Source organism: Cryptomeria japonica, chromosome 3, assembly GCF_030272615.1.
Source record: "Cryptomeria japonica chromosome 3, Sugi_1.0, whole genome shotgun sequence".
NCBI lineage: Eukaryota > Viridiplantae > Streptophyta > Pinopsida > Cupressales > Cupressaceae > Cryptomeria > Cryptomeria japonica.
The window spans coordinates 850,505,248-850,527,016 of NC_081407.1; positions in this window are offsets into that span (position 1 = coordinate 850,505,248).

Genomic DNA, 21,769 nt, shown 5'->3' on the forward strand with positions numbered 1-21,769 from the left:
CCCTCCTCTTGCTCAACTTTCTTTCCTTTTTCCTCAAACTCGGGGGTTTGAGAAGTTGAGTTTGAGGAATCAATTTGGATAGGTCCTCTAGATTTCACATTTGAGATTTTCCTGGGCCTTCCTCTAAGCCTATGACTTCTTCTCTGAAGCTTAGCTGGAGCACTCCTATGGGTTTTAACAGGTTTAAATTCCTCCTCAAGTTTTTGTTTTACACCTTTAACACTTGAGGTCCCCCTCTCTTTCTGCTTCTATTGAAATCTCATGGCAATTTTCATACCAGGGCTTTCCTCAACAGTCTTACTTATCTTTTTATTTTTCCTTTGTGTAGGGAGTGGTTTTTATTCTTCATTCTCAACCTCAGTTAACTCTACTACCTTACCCTTTTCCTCTCAAATAGAAGCTCTAGTTTTTCTATAAATTTACAATAGAATATCTCCACTAGTGACTGCAGGAGTTGGCTCAACATTGCTAGGGGTTACCTTTGTTGTAGGAAACTTTGTAGCAGAGGTATCCTTAGAGCTCGAGGCTCCAGGAGTAGTTTTTCTTTTCTTTTTGTAAACCCTAGTCTCTCTTTCAGAAGCCCTTTGCTGACCCCTATAATCTTCTACCCTAAATTCATTAAGTGAAACAAATTCCTCCCAGGACAAATGAGAAACATCCCTCAATGACCGTTCTACTAATAATTTAATTAAGCAATAGTGAGAGACCAAATTTGACCTACCTTTTTGGGTTTCTGAAGCCATGATCATCAGAAGCTTATACAACACATTTGGGACGTTCATCCTAATTCCATGTGTGAGATGACTGAGTAGCTTGAAGTGGATTGAGTGAAAATAGGACTACCTCTCTTCACAGGTCAAATATTTAACTATGTGAACAACGACCACCATCCATTTATCTGGTAAAGAGATTCTTCTGGCTCCTTGCTTATCAATAATCAATGCATGATCTTTGAGTCTTACAAATTTCTCTCTAGCACTCCTGACATTCTTAGATTCTGGATACTTTTCTCCTTCAACTGGTAAACCAGTCACTTATGCAATCCTTTCTTCAGCGACCAGAACACTCAGACCTTTAACATTTGCTTCTCCATTAGAGAATTTCATATAAAAATTGATGGCTATTTCTTCATTAAAATGATCCAACTTCAAAAAGTAATTCAACCATCCACTCTGAACAAATTCTTGACCACATACTTGGTCATTCAAAATAGAGGTATGGAATGTAGGTTCATGTCTTATCAAAGAGCCCCCCATTATGCTCTTTTCAGCTCTATTTTACAATACTTTGCAACCTTTTGTTTTAACTTCTTTCCAGAGTCTCTCGTAGCTCATAACTTGTTATCTTTCAAAGAAAACCCTTCCTGGATGAAAATAACAATTGGCAACTACAAGGGTGACAAGATAGTGTAATTATGGCTCATAAAGCTGACAAAATAACCCAGAAAGGCAACTCGTGCAAGGGATTCAAAAATAAAAATTGCGTGCATAAAATGTCATAATCACTTTATTCGTGTAACTAAAATTTTATTTTCATAAAAAGTGACACAAAGTATTGATAACACAGGACATGGAAAAGTCAAATCACATGTAGGAATAAATCAAATCATGGTATACTCTCCCCAACCAAAAGTGTGCCAAGTGTCCTCACATGGAAGAAGAGGAATGATAGGAAGGTGATGAGGAATATACATGGAAATTTTAATGTACTAATGAATGAATATAACATGAAATAATTCAAGTGTCAATTTGTGACGTGCGTGAAGTGATGCGGCGTCATGCATGTCAGAGTCCTTTGAATAGACTTGCAGTTAACTTAATGATAATACTAAAAACCAAATGAATGTGAAGTGAGGTGTAGTGACACGGAAGATATGAAGGTGAAATGGAGTGAAGTGTGGATATTATTATGGAGAAATAACTTCCAAAAATATGGAAGTATTTATTATGAATCATTTTAGGTAACTAGTCAGAAGGCAGGGCTAAGAGCCTACCTTCATCGGCTGCAGGAAAATCAAAAGTTGAAGCTGCAGGAAAATCGGAGGTTGAAGTAAATTGTTTCAGGAATTCTTCTTTAGAAGAGGGCTTTTGATATAGCTTCAACCTATTCCCTTTGACCAACAATTTGAATCTTATAGGATCAATTATTGTGAGTTGAACATCTCCATTTTCAAACACTTGTGACACCTCATATGGGCCTAGCCATCTTGTGTGAAGTTTACCCAAATTATCTTTATATCGAGAATCATATAGGAGAGCCCAATATCCTTATTGAAATTTCTTGTCCTTGATGTAATTATCATGTCACTTAATTCATTGGTTTTTCAGGAGTTCTGTGTTTTCTAGGGCAATTGTTCTGATCACATCTAACTCATTTAATTGGATGATTCTTTCTTGCTGTGCAACAGTTATATCCATGCCCAATTTAATTATTGTTCTATGAGTTTTATGCTCAAAATCAATGGGAATCATTGCCTTTTTACCATATAGCATCTCAAAAGGAGTAAACCCTGTTGTTGTCTTCCATAATGCTCTATATGCCCAAACTGCTTCAAGCAATCTTGCTGCCCAATCTTTCCTATGGAGATTGATAGTTTTGGTCAGGATGCTCTCAATATCCCTATTAATAATTTTTGCTTGGCCATTAGCTTGAGGATGGTATGGTGTATATTTCCTATGTCTAATATTATATTCATTCACTAATGCTATAATAAGTTGAGATGTGAGTTGTGCTCCTTGGTCTGTGACAATTTCTCTAGGAACGCCATATCTTGTGAAGATTTCTTCACATAGAAAATCAATAACCATGTTATCTCTTGCATGTTTCATTGCATTAGCTTATATACATTTGGTGATATGATCAGTACATACCAAAATGTAAGAAATACCATTAGAAGGTGGATCAATTGGTCCTATTATGCCCTACATATCTAGTCTCATCATTTTCATTCCCATCAAAATACAGGTCCCCCTTTTTTTGGTTTTTGTCCTTTTATGTTAGTTTTCCTTTTTTTTGGTTTTTTCTTTGGCCACCTCAGTAACTCGAGTTCCCAAACTCCCAAGGTGACCTTTTGTTAGTTTTGAGTGTTTTGTTTGGAATTTCAAGTTCCCGAACTCTCGAGTTTGTGTTTGTTATGTTTCAAAAAATCACTTTGGAAGTCCAGGTTCCTGCAATCCCGAAGTGATTGTTTTCTTTTGGGAGTTATCACCCCGGAGGTTCACATTCTCAAACTCCCATGTTGGTTGTCTATTTTGTTTTTTTGTGGCTCTGAACCCCAAAGTTCTGAGCCTGTTGTCTGTGTTGCACTTTGGAAACTCGAGTTCCCGAGTCCCCGAAGTCGCATTTAATGAGGTGTTTTGTTGGGGGTATAAATAGTGTTGGAGGTCATTTTTTAGCTCATTTGTGCACTCACTCATTCGAATCTAGAGCTCTGACCTCACATCTTCGCACTCCCGTGCTCCCGATTAAGCATTGACTTCATTTTTTGCACTAGGTAGGTGGATTTCTTGCCTTTCTTGTTCGGATTTGCGTGTATTTTAGATTATATTTTGCATTTTTTTAGTTTTAACTTCTTAAGATTTGCTTGTTTTATTTGTTTTTCTTTAGTTTTTGGTTTTGTACCCTAACCTCAAGATCCCAAAGTTTTGGGTTAGGGGTTGTGTGCTTTTGTGTTATTTCATAGAATTGGGTTCTCGAGTTTCAAAATGACATTCTTAGGGTTTTTCGTTCATTTCATAACACTTTAGAAACTTGAGTTCCCGAAATGGTAGTCTTAGGTTTTTGTAGGTTTCCCTACTTTGGAAACCCAGGTCCTCGATTTCTCGAGTTAGTTTTTTTTTTGCCTATCTTTTCAACTCAAAACTCTGTAGTCTTGGGGTCCGGAGCTCCTTTTTCTGTTCCATTTTTTCAGTTTACCAGAACTTCAGTTTTTTTAAGTTTCGCGTTGCATTTTAGAGTCCCACCCCAGAACTTTGGGACCTCGAAGTCTCAGGTTTGTTTTCATTGTTAGGGTTTCACCACTTCGGAAACCCGAATTCTTGAGTTCCCAAAGTGATCTTCTTTTGTGTTTTTTTTAGCTTGTTTGGTATCCCAAACCCGAGGTTTTGATTTTGTTAGTTCTACTAGCAATTTTAGCTCAGGACCCCAGACTTCTGGACTCCTAGATTTTCTTTGTGGTTTTGTGTTTTCTTACCTCAGAACCCTGGGATCTCGTAGTCTCGAGGTGAGTTGTTTTTGTAGTGATATTTATTTGAGTAGTATTTGATTTTGGATTGGTTTGTTTTATAGGGTTAGCTTTGTTTGGTGGATTCATACCAAAAGATAAAGGATCTTGAAAAGCTACCTATCATGATGAAATATCAGTAACAGGGGTGAACATATGCCTCCAAGTTGGAGGATAGTATCCAATGGGTCACATAGAGCTCAAGGATATAGAAAGACAATTGGAGAAATCAGGACTAGATGCAGAGCACAGAAGGATCAAGAGATCTAGTTTGGTAGAGGCAGCTGTTTTCCCATAGCTAGTATAGGTGCCAGAATTCATAATGACAGTTGCACAGTTTTATAACCCCGATACCAAGCAATGTGTAGATTCTATTGGGATACTTGTGATTGACTTATCGCCAAATATTTTGGCCTTAGTATTTCAGATTCCCACTAGGAGGGAAGTATTGGATGAAGGGGAACAAGATGGTGAAAGAGAATGGAACCGAAACATGAACCAATGCAAGAAAATGATGAATGAAGAAAGGCTTGAGGAGGAGAAAAAGACAAGCTTAAAAGAAAATGAAATTTTGAGGTAGGATTTCAAAGAACCACAAAGAGATTTAATCATAATGCTTAGCAAGGCATTTGGTAAACCTGCATGCAGAAACTTTCAGGCATGGATGTTCTCATTCATGCTAACAATTTTGGATGGACAAAAGTATTATGAATGGGCTCAAGTTTTGTCAGATAACATCAAAGACCAACTTAGAGAAGTGCATAATACAAAGAAATTCTTCTTCACATCTTATGTTATTTGGGTTGTAGCTAGATCAGGTCAATTTCTAGGGCTATAGACCAAGAGTAGATTGGGGGAAGAAGAAGGACATAATGTCGCATGGGATTATTATACACAATTTCCATTAAATTAATCCAAGTTACATTATAAGACAATCAATGAGGCATTCTTGTTTCCTGTTATTATAAGGTTAACAGGTGATACCGGATTTAGGCTAAGCAAGGAGGTGATGGAGATAGTAAAGAAGTGGGGGTGTTGGATTATACAAAATTCTTGATCTACTTATTTGAGAGTAAGTGGGTTCACTGGAGAACCATTTTTTCTACCTAGATACTGTATAGATAGAGTGATTTTGTTGGAGTACGCAAGACAGATGGTGCACCTAAAAAACTTACTAGCATCAAGACATAAGATAGGTATTATAGGTGAAGACTTCCCTTTGAATTTATCATACTGTTCATGCCAAAAAATTCATGTGGAAAAGGCTATCAAGTAAGAATTGCAAGATCTATAGCTAAAGCCTTTTAATTATTCAAGACAGTTTTACAATCCATATAATAAATTAAAAATACTAATGCCAAAGGTATATGAAGGACATCAGCCTACCCTGGAAGATTTTTGGGCCAATCTTCAGGATAGCATTGAGGCAAGGGAGAAATATTATCATCACATCACTGTTCCACAAATAAGAGATTTTGGTATTGAAACTAATATACCTAAACAATTGCATGATGATGGTATTTTGTTATATCCAGTGTATAAGGAGATAGGGATAGATAAGAGGTCGCTCCCTCCAATTAGATGGTCACAACAGGAGGTTGTAGATATTAATATAGTTTCTCAAGTGGTAATAGATAGAACAAGAAAGTGGTTAAGTTTGAGGATTAAACAAGCTGCTTCTAAATTTAAACAAAAGAATATCCCTACTGATAATCCTCAATCTAGGGTACATAAGGAGTATACAAAAAGAACTAGATCAGAGTCAAGGAAGAAAACCTCTATAGATCCTGATGAGGAAGCCAAAATTTCTTTGACTACACAAGAAATGAAGTAGAAAGTAGATGAGAATTTGAAAGAAGCATAATATCTGGCGAAACAAGCAATCTTGGGGATTACAGTGGGCCTAGGGGCCAAACCACAAGAAGAGATTCATCCTATTAGTCCTGCTATTGAGGGTGTTATAGCAACAACAGGACAACCTTCTAAAGAGGCTCAACCCTCTAGTGCCTCCACTACTGCTACAAAAATTACTACACCTACTACTACTACTACTATTACCATAACAACACCAACAACCACATCAACCATGTCTATTTCTGCAACTACTTCAACACCACCTCCACCATTGGCTACAACAACTATTACTCCATCTTCTATTTCTTCACAGATGTCTGCGCCTGCAATGACTCCTTCAACTGAAACAATAACTATTCATAATGTGGAGTCTAACTCAGACCAAGAGGAGGTTGAGCTAGCACCAAAGAAGGTAGACCCAAAGAAGAGAAAGAGAATGACTCCTTCTAGTGCAGAGAAATGAAAGGAGCCTATCGTACAAAAACTATCAGAAATTTTACAGGTAGCTCCTATGGATGTAGATTATCAGGGTTTGCAGGGATAACAACAAGATGAAGAGAAGGAAATTGAGCAAAAACAAGCTGAGGAGCATGATTAAAGGTTGGTTCTTACTCCACATGATATAGAATATTTGTTGAAAGATATAGCAAGTGGAGATAAGGAACAACAAAGTCAAGAGCCAACTAAGGACTCCAATGTGCAAGTGAGAGAGAAGTTAGAAGAATATCAACAACAGCTAGATACTGATGGTGCTCTATAGGTAAAATGAAGGTATGATGAAGCAATAAGGATTCGGTTAACTACTAAGAGGGGGGGGTGAATCAGTAGATAGAAAATTGACATAAACTTTTCACCAAACAAAAACAACCTCTCAAGTCAAACTCAGAACTGACAAATTGCAATATCATTGTCAAGTAAACCGGTTAACTATCATAACTAAATAACAGTAAAACAACTCTGAAACTCTCAAAACCTTTTAACAAAAACATCCTAATACTTTACTGACCAAAATAAAATCTCATTTTAGATTTCTGCCAGTCATGATATCAAATCTAAGTGGATTTAGCAGTTAAGAAAATTAACCATATCAAACATAACCACAAAAACATTCACCACTTGACACAATGATTTTGACATGGAAACCCAAATGGGAAAAACCATGGTGGGGATGAATACCCACAAGTATTCTGAACTCTTCTAAAGTTCACCCTGTTAGGAGCCAAGCCTATTAAAGCTTTACAATAAGTCTTGTTAAGAACAGATCCAGTTAGGGACCACCCGGTTAAGGGATTGACTATAATGGCCTATAAGAAGAAATACCCTGTTAGGAGTAACCTCGGTAGAGGATTTGAAACCCAAGCTAATGGATCACCTGGTTAGAGGATTTAGATAACACTAAGCTTGTTAGAGCTTACCCGGTTAATGGATTTGACTGTTGTAATTGTTAGAGAACAACAGGGATTTTCTGATCTATTTGAATAGCACTACACTTGCTTGTCCAGATCCTTTTCATGCTCATATCTCCCTTTACACATAATGCAGATACATCATCTGGTTCGGCAACCAATCACTCTTATATTCAACCAAAATTGCTAACACTACAACAAAACAACTCATCAACCTTATAAACAAAACAATAGGTCGGTAACACATCACAAACCTAATTATCTCATAGAGATTACAAACAAATCAGTTCAAGTATGACCATTGGATTACATAGTAATCATTGCACATCATTCAAGACAACCTTGACCACTCCTTTATCATCGCTTCATCGAACACTATAACTCATCACGCGGTTTCCATTACATGCAATGAACTTTCTCATTCCCAAGACAAAAACCATTATCTCTACACACCAAAAACCATTTGAAACTCTTCTCATATAACATGCATAAGTGGCCTAATCATTACCGATCATCATTTAATCATAAACCAATACAACTGATTCACCAAACTCCATCGGTTAGGGTTTAGCATATCAATAGGTAGGGTTTACCGATTGATCTCATTTCTTCTCTAGTAATATTGGTTTCCTTCACAAGCTCACTTACCGGTTACAAAACAACATTATTACAACATCATTACCAGTTATAATTGACATCAATGATAACATAAAAGTTCATCAATGAAATCTTAATGCAAATGCCAACACAAACTTGACTCAACAACTCCTTCAACAACAACAACTACTTTCTATAAAAGTGTTTCCCACTCAGGAAGAGGTCCAAGCTCCTCAAGATACATAGGATGAAGAAGAAGAGAAAAATGAGGAAGAGTTGTTACATGGAGCTGGAAGGATGACTATGCAAATAATAACTGAAGAAGAAAACACAGATGAGGGAACACCACAATGGCTAACCTTCAATTTTGATAAGAAATAGAAAGTAGTGTTGCCTAAACTCACATTGCAGTAGGCCATTATAGAGGAGCCAAAGAAAACAAAGAAGGATAAGACAATTCACCATTTGTCTAGAACTGGCTCTGGTGAAATAATTGCTGATAATGTAGCTCCTAAGGAGAAAGAAGGAGAGGGCCCTTCAAAATACCAAGTGTCATAGGTCAGGCTGTGAAAGCAAATAAAGAGGGGAGAGCTTGATACTTTAGATTTTTCTACTAGCACAATAAGGAGTAGAATGAAGAAAAAACATATTTCCCAACTACAGGTAAATGCATAGTTAGATCATTATAAACAATTACTTGTGGAAATGGGGAAGCCTTTGGATTCAAGAATAGATGATATGTTGCCTTCCACCTCATCATTTCCAGAGGGTGATGTAAGAACTTTGATTGAAATAAGGAAAGTAGCTATCACTACAAAGTCTTGGGCGAAAGAGAATGTTTCAAAGGTATGACTTTTTCTACAACATACAATAGGTATTTATGAAAAGATCCCCAAAATGGAGAAAGAAATAAGAGATTGTTCACCATATTGGGGAGTGAGGATTAGAGACTTTGCCACACAATGTAAAAATTTGAATAAAATATTGGCCTTGGGTGAAGAAGTGATTAAAAATGAAGATTTGCTGGGAGGAGAAGATTTTGATAGTTTACAATCTTGCATTTTTATAATAGAATTTAAGGTAGAAGTTCTTGAGAATTGTAAGTCAAAGATATTAGAGACACATGCTCCTCTTTGAAATCTCTTGGTAAATATGATAATTTTGTGAAGATGCTATTAGGAGCATATGGTCATGACATTTTGAAAGATGGTCGTATGAAGGAAGGTGTAGTGCTAGATCAATGGGATCAATATGCAGCTTATCATTTTGCACCTACAACAGAGTTTAATTCAGAGTTAATTGATAGGTGCTCATTTTTTACTTCTCAGTGCATACATGTGGAAGGAGTAATTGATAATTTGGTTAGTATATGGGAGAAGGCAAAGCAAACTTTGAAGAAGTCTGAGTTCCAGGTTTTGTATGTTGCTGATCCTCCTGTAGATACAGTTGCATGTTTTGTTGGTAACTACAAGAGCTATAAAAAGAAGTAAATGATGAACACATAGTTACCGTACATGCAATTTTGACAGATTTTTGAAGATATTTTTGGTTGCCACCATAGCTAAGAGTTCAACTATTGTGCAACATCAACTTTAGTTTTTGGGCAAATTTTGCATGGCTATAATGGCTAATTTTGGGAACACACGTTTCATAGTGATAGTTAATTAGTAGTTTCACAAGAGTTTAAGGCAGAGACTTGTATGTCAACTACGGCTCCTTACTTTTGTAACGCTTAATTTAGGTAGCTTTAATTCTTATAATTTAGGACATGAAACTCTATAAATTAGAGATTTTGATTCATTGTAAGGGTCTGCGAATTGATGACTTGAGGTCCATTTTAGACATTCCATTAGAGATTTTATGCATATTTTTATAATTTTAGAATATTTTGTGATACTCTTTGATGTTTAATACAAAATGTATCTTGTGGATTGTCTAATCTGATTGTGTGTTCTATATGGTTGTGTTCTTCATGATCTGGTAACTTCTATCATTTGAATCAACAACTAATTCTTTTGGATGCTTTATTATTTTATGAATCATATTGCGCATGTACATGGTATATGATGATTAAATTAATAGGGTGATTATTGTTTGGGTGATATTCATTTCCATTGGTGTGTGAAGTTGTATGACTTTATATACTTTATGGGGCTCATTGTTTGAATGTCGATTTAGTAATTTTGATAATTATATATGGTGAAAATGGATAACAATAATAACGATATTGAAAGGCTAAATGAATTCAACCACAAAACCCTAGCCTAACAACAACAAAGATCCACCATAACATATGAAGATTACCTAAGACAATGCAAATCAAATGAAATCACAAAGATTATACCATCACATGTACAATAGGGTTTGGATCTCCATTCTTCCTATCTCCATTGATCTTGCTTGATATATTTGCTCTCAGATTTTATGTGTGCACAAGAGCTCAACAAAGAACGAAAATGTGGTTGTAAGTAGGATCGCATATGAAAGTTCAAAAGTGTAGTGTAGTCGAGTAATCATCGGGGGTGCATAGGGTTGATAATGAAGGATGCATCTCCTTATATAGAAGACATTATAAGAAATGGAGGGATAAGATTGAGAGGTGTAAAAGATAAATGGTCGGCTATGATTAGAGGGCAGGTAGAGAAATAATAAAATAATGAAAGGGGTAGGTAGTGTATGAATTAAGAGATGAATGACATGTGTCATAGGTAGAAAAGGTTAATGAATTAATTAAATAAATAAAGATTTAATTAAATAATAGAAGAAGTGGGATTAATTAAATAAATAAGATATTTATTTAATTTAGGAAAAGGATTATTTAAATAAATAAAAGGATTTATTTAAATGGGAAATAAGGCTAGAAGAGGATAAATGAATTAATTAAATAAATAAATATTTATTTAATTAATAGAAGAAATAGGCTTAGATAATTAAATAAATAAAAATATTTATTTAATTAGACATGACAATTTTGGGTGTCTACATTTTGCCCCTCTTTGAGAAAATGCAACTTGTCGCGTTGTTTCAAAGAAGATAATATGAACTAATACAAAGTTGCCCCAAGATGGGAATAATATGCCCCCGCGAGAGATTGGATGAAAATGTCTGGAAAGATTGCAGACAATCTTTCGATATGAAAGAAAAGCTAGAATACAGAGTCATGGGATAAAGAAGACTGACTCAAGAAATGAGGGCTAGGGCTAGGGCTAGGGCAGTCTATAAGATAGACCACGAGGGGAATACATCCTCATTGTCATCCACACATCCAAGAGATAAGAGTGCAGAGAGAGAATAGAGCAGCAACAATCAGCAGCGATGACTTTGGTGCATAGATTTGATCGTGTTCTCCAATATCAGAGGCCAGCAGATGCAGGAGAGCTGATAAGTACCATGAAACCTCCTTGTACTTTGTCACAATAAATGTTGTCATTAATGCATGTTAGGTAGCGCATTTAATGCATTCTAGATATGTCAAGCAGGGGGGAATAAATGCTAAGGCAAATCTGTGTTGGTGCTAGGCGCATCTGGGTTGGCTAGGCACGTCTATGTTTGTGTCAGGCGCATCTATGAATGCAAAGGCATCTGTGTCAGCTGTGAGCGTGTCTGCATTGTGTAGGCGTGTTTGTGAAATGTGGGCACGTCTGTGTAGAACAGAGGCACGTCTATGTATTTCAGGCGCGTTTGTGCAGAGCAAGCACGTTTGTGCAGTCTATAAGCACGTTTATGTTATGAAGGCGCATTTGTGTCAAAAATGTGCATTTATGTCTTCTAGGACAAATCGGCAGTTATGTGATGAACATACGTTGTCGATTGGATAAGCTGCTGAGAGGATACACTCAAGCAAGTCCTCTAGGGAAGACTAGGATAGATCGAGGCACTTTGTGATGGACAAGGAGTACCAAGACATGGTACTTTGTGATGAACAGGGAGTACTAAAAGAGAAGCACTTTGTGATGAACAGTGAGTGCAAATATGAGAAACACTTTGTGATGAACAGGGAGTGCAAAAACACGTAGTACTTTGTGATGAACAGTGAGTACCACTAGGAGAAAAAGCAACATTTTGTGATGAACGGGGAATGCCACTAGGATAGAAGCAACACTTTGTGATGAACAGTGAGTGTCACTAGGATAGAAGCAACACTTTGTGATGAACAACGAGTGTCACTAGGATAGAAGCAACACTTTGTGATGAACAGTGAGTGTCACTAGGATAGAGTATCATAAGCATGTAGGATAATAAGTAGCATTTTGTGATGAATAGTGAATGCCACTTTGACTGACATGATTGATTTGCTTGACTCCAGGAGTACCTACCTATGCTGGAGTCACGAGAGAGATTCCCGTTGACTCAAAGGTTATGACCAGAGTTGACATTCGAGGATAGGGCTGCCATTGAGGTTATGGGTCTACAATTTATTATGTATGTGCCTGAGTTTTGGATGAACATGGGGTTGTTGACTGCACTGGCTGAGAGGTGGCATTCTGAGACATGCACATTCCATTTGCCGATGGTTGAGATGATAGTCGCCTTGGAGGATGTGTACAAGATTCTGAGGATACCAATCGATGGGGAGTTGATACCCTATGATCGAGATGGAGACAGGGATGCCCTGAGATGAGTGTTCCAGGATCTGGGACTGGAGATGAGGGCTAGACACGTGGCTTGGGATACCATGACCGTGACAGGATTAGCATTACCAACAGTGGGGTTATGGGTCCTCCACCACCACTAGATAGAGGGGACAAGAGAGATGATCCTAGGGTGGGTCCTTCTAGGGCTTAGACTTCATCGAGGCCAGGTGGCTCCGAGGGAGGGAGTTCATCATAGCCTTAGAGGGCTCCCTATGTATCAGTTTTTTGTACCATTTTGTATGATGATGTAGACACCTTCGGGTGATTGTAGCCCCATGATTTTGACATTATTATATCATGACACTTCTGATTATATATATATGAGATGATTCATCTTTGCAGTAGCTATATGCATGTGTACCTATGTGATGAGATGTTTCATGATGTATGTGTCTATATGATGCTTATGATATGGATGCAAATATGTACATGAGGAAATGCAATATTTTTGTTCTTTTATGTTTTTATATGTTATGCAAATGCAAATGTGAATGTATGAAATGTAGATGAATATGATAATGCAAATAATTATTTAAATGATAAAAATGTAAGATGTGCTAACATGTGTTGTGTGCAGGATGTGATGCAATTATGATATCTATATGTATGTGTGAAATGCTTATATGTTGTAATGCAGGTGCAAACTACATGAAATGCAAATATTTTTGGTGTGTCATTATACTCAGTCATGTGATAACAGGCTACACAGACTCAAGAAGGACGATGGAGGTCAATCAAGAAAGGGGGATGGAAGATAGAAGATATGAAAGTGAAAAGAGCTTCTTGTGCATTATCATCATTGAGCTTTATTATGGCAAGTAGGTTATGACAATTTAGGCATATGTTCGACCCAGAAAGTCATTGTACCTGTTTTCATGGAGATAAGATAGTCTCAAACAAGGAATGCCCCAGTTCACACTAGACTCATAGTGTCCTCATATCCTTGGACAAGTCACAGCATTACTAAGAGACAATCCACAGACAGCAAAAGAAAAATAGGTGACGATACCCCATACTCGCCTTTCTAGTCGTAGACATCTTGGAGATAGAATCTCTAGTCAGAGACATCCTAGAAAAGCTAAAAGACATGTCACCAGAAAATTAAAATCAAAAGAAAACCAAGACTCGACACCAACATCCACTGTAGTCCTCAAGCTTAGTGTCTCTTGTCGCTTGTATAAGTTTATTTGATTGTGGTCACAATGTTTAGTTTCACAAAAAGGATAGATAGCACTGAACCATATGTTGTTTGAGTCTATTGAAAGATTTGATTTGTTGAAGCGCATTGTTACTGTTGTGTCTCATATGAAACTGACTGAATCCATGCAACTGATACTTTATTGCGGAGAAGATGAAACTTTATTGTGGATCTATGATGCAAATGTTGCTTTATTGTGGATTGTGTGTGGATAGACTGAAGAAAACTAGAAGAAACTGTACTCCTCAAAACATGTGATGTTCTTAGTTTCACACCCATCACTAGATGTAGGATCTGCCTTAGCCACAGATAGGAGCTGATTTATTATGAATGGAAAGGGATGAAAAGGAATGTTTATTATGAATGGCGAACCAATCTTAGGTAGATCAATGACAAGCCATGATGGGAATAGGTAAGTTTATTATGGATGAATAGGTTGTGAGTGTGTGCAAAGTGAAAGGATGAAATGGAATCCTGAAGGATGGAGGAGCAATGTCTCTACACATGGCGCTGGTGACCCAGTTTTCACCATGGTACTTGCCCAGGGTGCCACCGAAGTGGTTTTCACCATCGGATGAATTTTTTTATTTATTTTTTTGTGTCACAAGGTGCTTGTTTGCCAGGTTTTCACCAAGTAACGATTTTTTTTGTTTATGATTTTTTTTGTATTTTGAATTTTTTGAATTTTTTGTATTTTTGAATTAGGATACTCTAAAGAGCTATGTGTAAAACCTGTGAAGGTACATGTTGTTGCTAGGATCCTCCAAAGGTTCACCCTCTATGGTTGAGATCTGATATGCACCGAATCCATATGCTGTTGTGATGATATAAGGACCAACCTAGTTTGGTTCGAACTTTCCCTTCTTTTCTCTGTCTCGCTGATTTTTAGGATTTTCTTTGAGAACTAAGTCCCCTACCTCAAATGTGTGAGGCTTGACTTTATGATTTTAGTTGCATTGTTCCTTGACTAAATGATGTGTAGCTCGAGTGCCTATCTTCCTTGATGAAGGAACTGAGATAGAATTACTAGTGTGTGGACTACATAGTCCCATATGTGTGTCACCTAAAGAAGTTTGGGTATCCTTGACAACAAAGTCCTTCGAGTAAGATCCATTAAAGGTCCATGATGTATTGCCAGAAGGTGAAGGATGTGTGGAACAAGTGGATGATTGATGAAGGCTTATGATTACGAAAAGAAGTGAAAGTAGGATAGCATGATGGAGACTTAGGATCAACAAGTATGCTTTTTTATTTGAAATTTTAGAACTTTTGCCCCCAATTATTTTTATATTAGGGGAGATCAACTCTTGTTGTTTTTTCTTCATAGGATTTTTATCCTTGACTTTGATTTTCACAGAGTCCAATAGCTTTTGATTTTGATTTGGACTAAAGGAATTTTCTTTATTATTGACTTTTAGATTTTTCTTTTCAAAGCTTGATTTTTGATCCCCAATAAGTGAGGGCTTTTGTAACTCTTGTTGATCCAAGTCTAGAAGTGGAGTGGAAATGGAATGAGTGGATGATATGGTAAGGCTATGTGAGCTCTCAAGAGGGTTGGTGATATGCTTGATAGATTCTTTGCTGGAACCACTCTTAGGACTATTGATATCAAGAGTTGCTTGCACCACTAGAGGAGATTTGCATTCAGACTTAGTAGCCACAACACTAGGTGCTTCGTACCCAATTCCTTGCAAATTGTTTGTAGATTGTTCCTGTTGACTGAATACCTTAGGAGATAGTGGGATTTGATCAACATGAAAGATATACTCACCACATCCCATGTCTTTAAACTTGAACTTTTCTTTGATCTCTGCTTGTTTTGATGTAAAAGCTTTCAAGGATTCTAGATCCACATATGTCGATGAAGGAATAGCGTCTCGATTGGCTAGAATTGTTATTTCTTATCTAGGTCTTAGATTGTTGCAATATATGAATGGATTTGGGTCAGCTTTGATGGTCACTTCAACTCCATTGTGTGGAATCTTGATACATCGATGATATGTAGATGGGACTATGCTCATCTCATGAATCCATGGACGTCCTAGCAATATGTTGTATGTAAGCTCTAGATCAAGGACATGACATACCACATCCTTTGTAACTGGTCCAACTCTGAGAGGCAAGGTGACTATGCCTTTGGATGAACGCTCTTCATCATCATATGCCTTGATGGTAATTTTGTTTGTAGAATTCACAACTTTACCCGAATATCCCAATTGTTTAATAGTGCTCAATGTACATATGTTAAGACCTGCTCTTCCATCTATCAAGACTCATTTTATTCGATGTTTGTGTATGAAGGCTTCAATGTGTAAAGGTGCATTATATGGTTGGCTCACGGAGGCATCATCAACTTATGTGAATGTAAGGGAGTGTGGAATGGAAAGGTATCCCACCATGGCTTGAAACTGGTCCACATTCAGATCAGTAGGAACAAAAGTGTCTCTCAAAGTTTTATCGAGAATAGCTTTATGTGCGGGGGATATGCGTAAGAGCTCAAGGATGGAGATGAGCGTAGGTGTCTTCCCTAATTGTTCTACAAGGTCATACTCAAGCTTGGTCGATGAGGAAGCGATATTTTTAGCTAGAGCACCTTGCAAAGTGAATTTACCTTGACAAGCTATAACATTACATTTAGAGGTAGGTTCCGAAGAAGATCCAATGCCTTTTAGGAAAATCTTGGGCCTTTGGGTAGAATTTTTAGGTGTTTTGTCCTTGATGATAATGGTAGAGACATAATTGTCCATTGAAATGTGATTGATAGTTGAATCATAGTTATAAGATGCTCTGGTATAGTTGGTTTGGTCATCTATGGCTTTAGCTTTTCCCTTGTCATGTTTTGGGAATGGTTCCTTAAACATTTCATGTTCTTGATTGGATGAGTGTCCTTCAATCTCAATTTTACCTCTATCAATAAGATCTTGTATGATGTTCTTCAGTCGATGACAATTTATTATCTTATGGCCTTTTCTCTTATGAAATTCACAATACTCATCACCATTCCACCAATTTGGTTTAACCTTTGACTCATATGGAGGCAAATATGGAATTGTTATTATTTTGTTTGCCACTAGCTTTTTGAAAACTGATTCAAGTGGTTCTCCTAATGCAGTGTACTTCCTTCGTGACTTTGAAGTTGTTTGAGTATTCACCTGATTGTTTGTAGAGCTTGATCCAGAAAAAATGATTTTGGGTCGTACTGTATTGGCATCAACAACACCATCATTGTCTATGTTCTTGTTTTTATTCCAAAATCTTGGCTTGTCTTTTCCTTTAAAGTCCTCTTTGTTTTCCTTGAATGTCTTAATGACTCCTTGTTCAATTAGGACCTTCTTTGTTGCTAAGCCTTTTTCAATGACGTCCTTAAAAGTGGACAAACAAGCTTTTCTTAGGTCATAACCAATGTCTTTGTTAACATTTTGGGTGAACATCTCTACCATTTGTTTTTGTTGAATTTCACAAGAGCATCAACTAGCTAGATTCCTCCATCTTTGTAAAAATGATGAAAAAGATTCTCCATCCTTTTGTTTGGTGTTGCACAAAGTAGTGACTAATATGTTTGTCTCTATGTTGTATGAGAAATGTTGGATAAATGCCTCTGCTAAGTCACCCCATGACTTAATACCAGGTGGAAGTTGGCAGAACCATTCCATAGCTTGATCACCTAAGCTTTGTGGGAATAATCTCATGAAATATGTCTCTTCTATTGCTACCTCAACGCAAGCTGTGAAAAACTGTCTTATGTGTGCCTTAGGATCTCCTTTGCCTCTATACTTATCAAACTTAGGTGTCACAAAGTGTGTAGGAAATGGATGCATTGGAATGCTTTTGTCAAATGGATAGGGACATATGTCTCTCATTGTGTAAGTTGGCTTCGGTGTATTTATGTCCTCCATTTTCTTTTGTAAATCCTTAATTTGTTGTTCCAAATTATTCTTAGGTGGAGACTGACTTCTTGGACCATACCCCATGCCCGAACCACCGAGTGGAGGAGGAGCATGTTGCATATATGGATGATATTGATCATACACATGTTCATATGGAGGAGGTCTATAAATATGTTGCGTATATGAACCACTTGGTATAGAGTCATGTTGAGGAATGGAATATCTGCTTTGTCCATGTATACCATACTCTATAGGAATGTCATGAGTTTTTTCTAATGTGTTGCCCCCAAATTTGACGCGAGGTTTCCTTGTGTCCAAATTTTGAGCATGCCTTTGAATATACAATTGCTTTGGTGGTTGATCCTTAGCATTGGTATGTGCTTGAATGTATTTTTTTGCATAAGACTTCCATAATGGTCTGCAAAGGTGAGTATCATATGCTTGACCATGTGAATGTGGGACCTCTATTTTTTGAAACAAAGATGATGGTGATTCAGGCACAAGATATGGTCCTCTATTGCCTCCACTATTAGGCCTCTTGTGATCCATGTTGAGGTGAGGTTGTTTCAAAGGTCGATTTTCCATTATTTGAGACATGTCAAAATCATGAGGTATCTTGGCTCCACTTTGTGCCATCATTTGTAAGAAGTATTGTCTATCCCTCCTCATTATTTCCTCAACCAATCGATTGAAACGAGGATCCATAATGGAGTCTTCCAATTCTACTGAATGTATTGAAATGTTGTCCATATTGTCATTCTATGTATCATTGTTGTTTATAGTGTCCATGTTCTCAACATTTGGAATGTTTCTATAGGCATCCATGTCAGGTAATGTAGTATGATCAAAATTGAAAAAGATATCATTGTCATACTCATAAGAACTCATGTTTGTGGACTCTTGAGCCTCTTTAGTTTCTCTCCTAGATTTTTGAAGACAGGTTTCAACCATGAACTAGGTATTGACCGAGATGTGTGAGACTAGATGAAAAATGGAAAAAGTATGGAAGACCAAGAAATGGATGGAATGTAAATGAATCTGAGGTGTACTTGCAATGTCCAAAGTGTAAGACCAAGTATGTATGTAGTAGAGTAGGTGTGACTTCCAAAGAGAGGATAGTTTCTCTTGATGAGGTAAGTTGACCTTGACTCTAAGTAAGACCAAATGAGACCCAAAGGTGATAGACCTTGATGAGGGACCACTTAGCAAAGTGTTGTTGTATGTAGTATGTTGACAAAGTATGATGAGAACAAGCAAGTGACCTTTTGACTCTGAGGACAAGCAAGTGACCTTTTGACTCAAGTTTAGACAAATGTGAATGTAATGTGAGGTGTGAAGCAATGATGGACTATGTGAGACCCAAAGATAGGTTGAATGCTAGATGAATCCTGGAGAAATGACCTAGGAAGCTCAAGAATTCCGAAACTGACTGTGTTTGTTTGCTGGACTGTAAAAGTTTTTCAATTCTGAACACAGACGTGCCTGTATACCTCACAGACGCGATTTCCTGACACAGACGTGGTTCTATTTAACACAGACACACTTCTGATATTTTTGTAAAATACACTGTTGATTCTGGAAACACAGATGCGTTTCTACCCTTCATAGACGCAGTTATACAACACAAACGCTATTATATCAGACACAGACGTGGTTACACAACACAAACGCTATTATGTCAGACACAGACGCGTTTCTACAAAATTTGTGCAATTTTTTCCAATCTGTGAAGTTGTTTTGTTGTGACCAAATCTGACTGCTTGACTGTTTTTCCTGACAAGAGGACATAGTGTTGATGAAGACCCAATGTTTGCAAGTGTCTAGACTCAAAATGACTCCAAGAAAAGTGTGTTGTTTGATGTAAAATTGTTTTGCATACACTTGAAGACACAAAAGACACAATGTTTTGTTGTTTGGTCCTGAATGTGTGAATGTTTAAAATAAGTCAAGCACAATTCTTATGGCTGGCCAAGACAATAGTTGTTGATCCCACATGGGGTTTTACCCCCGAAGCTACGCTATTCAAAGTGGATACTTAGATGCTTGACCTCACTGGCTCCACCCTCAACACTCACTTCTCGAGTCAGCCAAGCATCAGTCCCCATGAAAACTCCTCGTGGCGAACTTTGTATCTCTACTAAGAACTGTATGTGTGTGGGCCGCTACCAGAGGTCCGACCTCCTGCCCCAACAACTAGAAGGATTTGGGCCTCTAAAACAAAAAGGTGCTAGTAAGGGCATCCGCTTGTGTGGCCATACATGCGCCACTTTTAGCTCTGTAAATATAGAAGGCTCCCCACCGGTAGGGGTTATGCCCTACAAATGATCAAATAAATTTGATCAAATGGGTTTATGGGGAGACATAGTGTCGGTATGAACTAATCAGCACACATTATCCATAGTTTTCACCATGAATACAGTTGTTTATAGTGGTTTGGAAGAGGTGGGTTTTCCTTGCTACCACTTGGGTCGTTCTCTTCTCACTAGTAGTCCTAATGACCACACCGGAAGACAGGCCCTCTAAAGATTAAACAAAAAAAGCCTATTGCTCAAGACACAAAAGACAATGATTCAATTTAGTGCACCAATTGAAGTGTTTGCTAGTCTATGAAAACAAGGCACACAATAAAAATCCAAAAACCCTTGCCAAGGACCTACAACAAAGAGTTGTTATTAGTTTGGATTGTTTGAAATAATCACCCCTTCCTACAAGCACACAAGTTAGGTAAATTTTAGATCCAAAAGACTTTGTGAAAATAGGGGCCTTCAACCAAATGATTTTGCTTTCAAGACAAGCTGCACCAATTTCGTTAGATCTAAAAATGTTAGCTCAAAATAAACCAGATCTGAAACCCTAAATGCAAAAACCCAAAACTAAATCAATAACTCAAAATTTGAAATCGGTGCACACAGATGTGACTTCATGATGCAGACGCGGTTCTGTGAGACACAGACGCGGCTCCAGAACGCAGACGTGACCTCTGGACACAGACGCGGATAAAAACACTGCAGACGTGATTGAGGAACTCAAACGCGATTTTTGGAACCTATAAAAATAAAATACTACCGATAACACAGACGTGATTCCAGATGTCGCAGATGCGCCAGAAAATCAAAAAAGCGATCTGAAAGTACGCAGACGCGAGAATATCAAAATGTTGTCGAAAATGTCAGATTTGCAACTTCAAAATACAAAATCTGCAACAAGGATGTTAAATGCAAAAAGGGACAAGAGTCCCACCGGGCGTGCCAAAATGTATATGGTGAAAATGGATTACAATAATAACGATATTGAAAGACTAAATGAATTCAACCACAAAACCCTAGCCTAACAACAACAAAGATCCACCATAACATATGAAGATTACCTAAGACAATGCAAATCAAATGAAATCACAAAGATTATACCATCACATGTCCAATAGGGTTTGGATCTCCATTCTTCCTATCTCCATTGATCTTGTTTGATATATTTGCTCTCAAATTTTATGTGCACAAGAGTTCAACAAAGAACGGAATGTGGTTGCAAGTAGGATCGTAGTGTAGTCAAGTGCATAAAATTCATTAGGGTTTGATAATGAAGGAAGCATCTCCTTATATAGAAGACACAATATGAAATGGAGGGATAAGATTGAGAGGTGTAAAAGGAGGTCGGCTATGATTAGAGGGTAGGTAGAGGAAATAATAAAATAATGAAAGGGGTAGGTAGTGTATGAATTAAGAGATGAATGACATGTGTCATGGGTAGAAAAGGTTAATGAATTAATTAAATAAATAAAGATTTATTTAATTAATAGAGGAAGTGGGATCAATTAAATAAATAAGATATTTATTTAATTTAGGAAAAGGATAATTTAAATAAATAAATGTATTTATCTAAATGAGAAATAAGGCTAGAAGAGGATAAATGAATTAATTAAATAAATAAGGATTTATTTAATTAATAGAAGAATTAAGCTTAGATAATTAAAT